Below are 7,227 nucleotides of genomic sequence, written 5' to 3'. Positions count from 1 at the left end.
GAAGGGTCCAGCTGCAGGCTTGGGCGTTCCCGTCATGACACAAAAACGCCCATCGGGCGTTCCCGTCATGACACAAAAACGCCCATCAGGCGTTCCTGTAGCGTTTCATCGATCAATCAAGAAGAGGTGAGTGAGTTTCGCAAGGCTTGCTTTTTTGGCGGTTTTACCTCGTAGTAACTTTCCAGAAAAACGAAAGAGTTATGATGAGAGATTATGTCAGTAAGTATGATATTGTTTATTTGAGAACATTGGCTGTGAAGTATTCTCATTTAAATCACTGATTTAGCTGTGGTATCGTTGTATCCGAATTCGAATCCGATATAAATACTCGTGACAAGCATGGTTCGGTAGCAGCGAATGCTATGCTATCTCGTCCATAAACGTTGCATATACTATTCAGAAATCAGCAACGTTTAAGACGGTTTGTAGGTAGAGGGTAAAGTTTGCAGCGAAGGCTTTGCCGATTATTTTACTGTGAGGTTAACATTACCAAAGTACATTGTTAAGTTGGATGTTAAGGTGTCAGCTGGCAGCCTGGCATGGTAAGAGGCATGACATCGCGGCCACTCTGCTTCGTTGTGGTGACACACACATCTGATTAAACTGTGCATCGTACTAGTACGTCTAACTAACTAGTATGTTTACATGCATGGCATATCAGAGAATTCTGTCTGTTCGGTCGCTGCGCAACGAATGAATAAAGATCGTTAGCACTCTGAAAAACAGATGACAGATGTGCCCGAAGTTACTACTTTATTACCTCGCTGATGACCAACGTTTAGGAAAACATGTACTTTTAATTCACCCTTGGGTGAAATCGAAGCGTAGTGTGTACCGAATGCGTGTTGATGATGATGCATATGAATTGCAACTTACACGTCTTCCAAACCTTTTCAGTACCCTGGCACATGCTTTGTCCAATGGACCATGGAAGGGACTTTACTTGGCTGACGAGGTAAAACGTGTGGCTGGCGCACGATTCATTGCATCTAGTAGAGTAGCATTCACTGGTAGACAGGCAGGCCTCTAGATTGTTTATTATGATTTAATTAAGTGTTCCTATGTGACGCTGATGGGCCCTGGTTGCTGCTAAATGCTTGTTGAAAGTGCATTGTGCACTTTTTGTATGTAGCTACAAAATGAGGGTGGATATCACTTTATAGTTTATAGGCATTATGTACTAATAAGAATCATTGACAAATCACATTCCCCTTATACCACCACAGGACGCACCTCACCAGTATCAGAGCAACAGCTGTGGGGTGTTTATGCTGATGGTGAGATGCATTATTTTCAGAAATGATGACCGATGACTAGTTTGCAAAACAACTAACTAATTTGTATGTTAATTTCAGTACGCAATGTATTCTACCCTCAAAAGCAATATGATTTCAGTGAGGTGAGTTCTTTCAAATCTCAATCAGATGTGTAGCATGAAATATAAGGCTTTTAATAATTTAGTCATCCTTACTGGAGGCTACAATTAACATGCATCATAGGTCATACACATTACTTTGTCTTCAGGTACTGCACTTACGGGAGGAGATGGCTACATCTTCACAATAATTTACACTGCCATAGTACACTGCTAAACAGTACTGTAACATGGATTTGTATCAGGCTATGAAGTCATTTAAAGCATAACTTTACTTTTCAGGGGGACATGCTCTCTATCAGGAGGTGGTGGTTGGACAGCTGTTGGAGACCTTTATGCTTGAAAGGTTTATATACTGTGTCCATGTTGCTATTTACTTATTTTTGGTGCTCACGAAGGTCGTAGCCAATACACTTGTCTCTCTGTCTCTAGCCCTGCAGAACTAGCTGGCTCCTTCTTACCCTCTCCATCTCCCCATCTCAGTCACACCTTCCAATCACTAAGCAGTGAAAGGTATTACATACTATGTCCATACTTTTCTATTTACGTATATTCTCTCTTGCTCTTTCTCAGACTTCTGATCGATCAGTGATTCCCTTTTTGTTTAATGGTGTGGGTAGTGTTGGTCTGGGATTGTGTGATTGAATTGAAGGTTGATTATAATCCCTGTTTCTCTCCCTCTCTCTCGCTCTCCTTCACTCTTTTTCAGATCTCTCGCTCTCTCTAGCCCTGCAGGGCTAGCTGGCACACCAAGCTCACCCTCTCCATCTCCCCATCTCAGCCACACGCTCCAATCTGGCACAACAGAGGACAGGCCATTCTTACCACCCGAAGTCCTTCAGCAAATTCTTCAAGAGTCGCTGAGACTGGACATGGCGATGCTTGGCGTGTTCAACAGGGTTTCAAACACATTCCGAGAACTAATCAAGCCTCTCCATCCTTCCATATATTTAAATGAGTTTGGCAGGGGACCTTAAGCTTAATAAAGACAATCTCATATGCATAACGGTTAGAAAGATTTACAACAATGCAGGCTGTGGCAGTGGCCTTGCGCTACGCCTCAAAGGCTTCTTAAAAAAGAAGAATTGGCCAAGAGCACCCCTGGTACTGAGGCACGTTGCATATGGCAGGTTTGTCATAAAAGATGTCTGCCTAGGATAATGTTCTTTTATTACTCCTTTTTCGTTTTATTTGGGACGTCTTTTTTTGCAATCCCTTTCATTTGTAAATGTGCATACTACTGTAGTAAATGTATCTGCCCAGAAATGCTGGTATTTTATTACTCCTTTCTTTTGTTTTTGTGACAAATGCTATACGATGTATAACATACATTTGTGCCTACGATGTATGTTGTAAGGTTAATTGTTACAGAGCAATTACTGTTTTTTGTCTTTATTGAAAACATTCAGTTGGAAAAGTAAGTGAACACTTGGAGTCAAATGGCCTACTGTTTGAGCCTTCATAGTGTCTGGTAACTGGGTTTGAACTGCATAATGTCCCAACTCCCAAGTGTTATTTTAATCTATTCATTATTTAATTTGGGCATATTCTTAAACAACTATATCAAACATCTCACTTATACCTAATACCCTACCTATACTAACCCAGAAGATAATGAACATGAGATCATGGAGCCTCCCTGTAATGATCGTGTTGCATCAAGTTTGATGCAAAGTTTGGGTCGAGATCCGACACATAAATGTAAGTTAACATTCTGTAGGCCTAGCTGGCTAACGTACCCGTATTACGAGATCGAAGAAGGGGGCGCTAACGTCAGTTCTATGCTGCCCATACTACTAGATCGACGAAGAAGAACGGGGCGTTCCAGCCTGCGTAAACGAGAACGCCCACCACACGAGAACGCCGGGGGGGCGTTTTAGTCTGCGTGAACGGGAACGCCCACGACACGGGAACGCCCATTTGTGTCTGCAGTCGGATGATATTGCTATCTTTTGCCTGCATTGATCTTAGACAAAAAGATATGCAGGTGCAACCTCAGCTGCAGGGATGGGGGACATTATCATTGCCCCCTTTGTGGCAAAACGATCATCAGGAAGTCGGTTATGGATCTACACCTGAAGTCCTGCACAAACACGCAAGACAGTCCCTCCACCTCCGCTGCCGTCCATACATCCAATCAAAACCCCATCACAGTCAAGACAGCCACCACCTCTCCAGCTCCGACTGCTCCTTCTCCCCAAGCTTCAACTGTTGTGTCTTCCTCTGCCGTCTCTGCTGCCCAGAGTAAAAGTACAACCGGTTTGAAAAAAGGAAAATGCCCGCACTGTAAATTAACTTTCTATAAGAAAAACATAGAAAAACACACACGTGTGTGTGTGTGTGTGTGTTCTTAATAAAGTGTTATAACGTTTACAATGTATTGATTTTTTGTATGACTTTACTTATTCACTTTGGTTACACACAGAGTTAAGTTAAAACACAGACTTGAGTTTGTCGGATTTAAATATGGGCAAATAAGGTGGTCCAGCAGCACAAGGTAAGACAATATTATAGACAATTAGAGCCAGATATTAAATGAATGATGGTTCAGAGTAAGAATTTAGGAATGCAAAAGTGCTAATAACATATGATAAATTATGTTGGAATGCAGTCGAACCTTATGATATTAAGACAACAGAATGTAACATAGCTAGACCTAATATAAATATGTCAGAAAAGGTGAAGCTAAAGGGGAATTGTTCTAACTATTCCTGTCCACTCATACATAGTATTTAAAATAATTATTAGCCTCAATCTCTGATGCCCTTCAGCTTTACAATACGACTATCAGTTTGTGTCCGATCAAATATTAAATTGAGATGATTGCAGTATAACACAGAGGGAATCTGAATAAGGTGTATTTACAGAAAGAGAAGAGCCATAAGCTCCAGCTTAAAGTAAACAGCGAGTGTCAGGTCTTCTGTCCAAAACCGGAAGCGTTTATCCGATTTTATAACTTAATTTATTTCGTTCATTTATGTAAACACATTACTTAACGCCCTTTCATTTATGTAAACACATCGTAACGCCCGATTTTTATTTTATTTTCCGATTTTTATTTATTATCCGATTTCCGGCGTGTGGGTGGATGTTTCTGTCTGCAGCGGAAGTGCCTGTGGGTGGATGTCCGGAGCGTGTGGGTGGATGTCTGCAGCTAGACTCTCTTGAAACAGAAGCGGGCGCTGCGCACGCGCTTGCTCGTGCAACAGCACCAGTTTTCTACACTGCAGCAGACGGGGCCATCTCGGCTGTGCCCCACCGAGCGGAAATGACGAGACGGAGCAACGAACTATTTCACACACAACTACTACACTACAACAATTGCGTTCATCAAATTAAAACTGCGGACATGTAATTAATTATTAACAATTAATGTATTATTAACTTATGCTCAATGACATTTAAAAAAAAAAAAATGAAAAGTATAATCGTGCCCTGCACGGCAGCGTTCTCTGGTGGGGCCGTGCCCCACTGGCCCCTAATGCAAAGACGCCACTGGTGGTTGCTATCGACCGCCCCCTCTAATCCTTACATGGCTCTAAAAACCACGCGGCAAAGGAGCTGCCGTAAATTGTGTTGTTTTTGTCGTAAACTAGGATCCGATGGTTAAAAAATAGACATATATTCCAAGGTATCCTTAAAAGGTACGTTGGATGTTTTTATTTTCTGCAGTTTGGACTTCGTCTTCCCCCCTATTTTTTAAAGCAAAACACCAAGCTCATTGATTTAACGAGGCAGGGTTATTTGAAACAATTAATTAAATATATGTGAGAGGTCAGTCCTCCTTCTGAGTTTGCTTCCTATTTATGTCTAGTGTACACCCCTACTGTCCACAAGCACCCGCCCCCCCCATATGGATTTGGAGAATTGTTGCCACGTCCCAGTGGTGGTGGTATCATATATATGAAAGAGGGCATGCAATTATAATACAATGATCAATTAGGAGGCCGAAGCCCTAAAGGAAGTGATGCAATAGGTGACTGAGTAAGCTATAAAAATAAAAAAATTTACGGCAGCTTCTTTGCCGCATGGTTATAGAGCCATTAGAGGGGGCGGTCGATAGCAACCACCATAGCAACCATGACATTCAAGTTACGTGAACGCAGCACCATTGGAAAAAAATAGAATACATACTCTACACACTCAGGAGATTAATTATATTTAAATTATTATGGCCATGGAGCCTTTATTTGCATGGGTTTACATTTCTTTCTGTGTAGCATGGAAAAATTGGAAAAAACACTCCCATTCAGAATGCATTGGTTTACATTTCAATATTTGGAGCACGGTTATTTTTATATATTTATATATTTTCAGTTTTTGAGGAGGTGCTTCAAAAATGCTAAATTTTCTGCAATCATCCAAAATCCAATGGAAATACCCTTTGGCTTGTTGTCAAGGGAACCCAGGGCGACGCTCACTTCCGGGTTGGCCAACATACGTCATCCCTCCACCACTCTATACTGTAAAAACAAATGTTCAAGTTGAATGATAATGCATGAATTTATTCTTTATTCTGCCATAGTAACACAGTAAATAAATGGCAAAAAATAGGCTGAGAACAAATTCATATTTGCGATATGTTCAATGAAACGTAATCACGGACAAAATACTTTGCGAAACATCCACTGTAAACAGAACGCATGTTACCGTGGCCGCAAGCTGCTCAGGGCCACACCCCCACCCGCCTCCTTGACCAGCCTCTCTCCTCCTCATTTGCATTAAAGCTACAGACACCGAAACGGAGCGTTTGGGGAAAGCTCAATGTGCGACTGGCTCGTTGTGGCTGTAATTCTGCACCACGGCTGAATTTCGGGAACGTCTTCAAATACTATGTTAGGGGCCCACTAATATCTATATTAAAGCATCCATAAAGTAGCATGCCATGGGAACTTTAATGACTAGTTTCAGGCCTTTGGACAACGAGAGCTTCAGAACTACTGTGAACGCGGGACTATTTCTTGCAACATGAACTATGATTGTTGTTATCGAAAGGTTTTCCTTTTTACTGGTGAGACTACTTTTTGAAAAATACGTTTTGTTTGTCAATCTTTTGTCTTGTGAATAAATGCCAATGAAATCACCCTTCTTCATCATCCTAACAACGATAATGCAGTATAAAAACAATTAATAATTTCATATTATCAGCGATAATTCAATGTCCTTGGCTAGCTGAGGATGTTCATCACAAAGCCGTTCAGATTCCTCCGAGCTCTTCCCAGAGATGTGTGTCCACACAGAAACTCAAGAAATCAATGTGTTCACTCCCTCATCTGTGTTCTCCATCAAGCGAGTGAACACATTGATTTCTTGAGTTTCTAGAAGGTCTAGGGTTTTCTAGAGGGTCTAGGGGTTTCCTGTCTAGGGTTTCAGGGGTCTAGGGTTAAACTGTGGAAGTACAAAAGGGTCAAAACAAGTTGCAGAAGAAGAATGAAATAAACGATTGAATGAAGAACATTTGTTGTAAATGTATGCGGTAAATCGAGATTCATGCTCAGAGCGACGTAACTTGGAAGCTCTTGGAAACGTATGAGACTAGCTCCCTCTGGTGGTCTACCAGGTAGTATACATCACTCACTAAATATATACGCTATATAGATAGACCTTGTGAAATAGTAAACATTAATGTGGTCCAAGCTTTAAGTAGGGAGGGGGTCCTAAACTATTTAACTCATATGCAAATGTAGAAAAAACAACAAATACACAAAACATTGTCTGGGTACAGCTGGTCAAAGCCCCCTCTAGACACCAGTCTGACTGAAGAAGCTGTGGCCAGTGGGGGACAGAGAACCAAATGATGGTTTATTTAGCAAAGGAATGAACACTGAACCTAATGGAAACATTGTAAAGGA

General features: G+C 41.4%; 1 long non-coding RNA gene across 3 annotated transcripts; it reads left to right on the top strand.

Moving 5' to 3' along the window:
• On the top strand, positions 1-1,942 carry LOC132471210 (uncharacterized). Of its 3 annotated transcripts, XR_009528793.1 has the most exons (6): positions 1-126; positions 898-955; positions 1,227-1,277; positions 1,356-1,399; positions 1,658-1,721; positions 1,808-1,942. It is a non-coding gene; the product is annotated as an uncharacterized LOC132471210 (long non-coding RNA). The 3 variants fall into 3 exon arrangements; XR_009528795.1 differs by lacking the exon at positions 1,356-1,399; XR_009528794.1 differs by lacking the exons at positions 1,356-1,399; positions 1,808-1,942 and having other exon boundaries at positions 1,658-1,763.
• Positions 1,943-7,227: the final 5,285 nt, after the last annotated feature.

The sequence above is a fragment of the Gadus macrocephalus genome, chromosome 13, assembly GCF_031168955.1.
Source record: "Gadus macrocephalus chromosome 13, ASM3116895v1".
NCBI lineage: Eukaryota > Metazoa > Chordata > Actinopteri > Gadiformes > Gadidae > Gadus > Gadus macrocephalus.
Note: the sequence above shows the minus strand (reverse complement) of the source record. Positions and strands in the feature narration are given on the sequence as shown.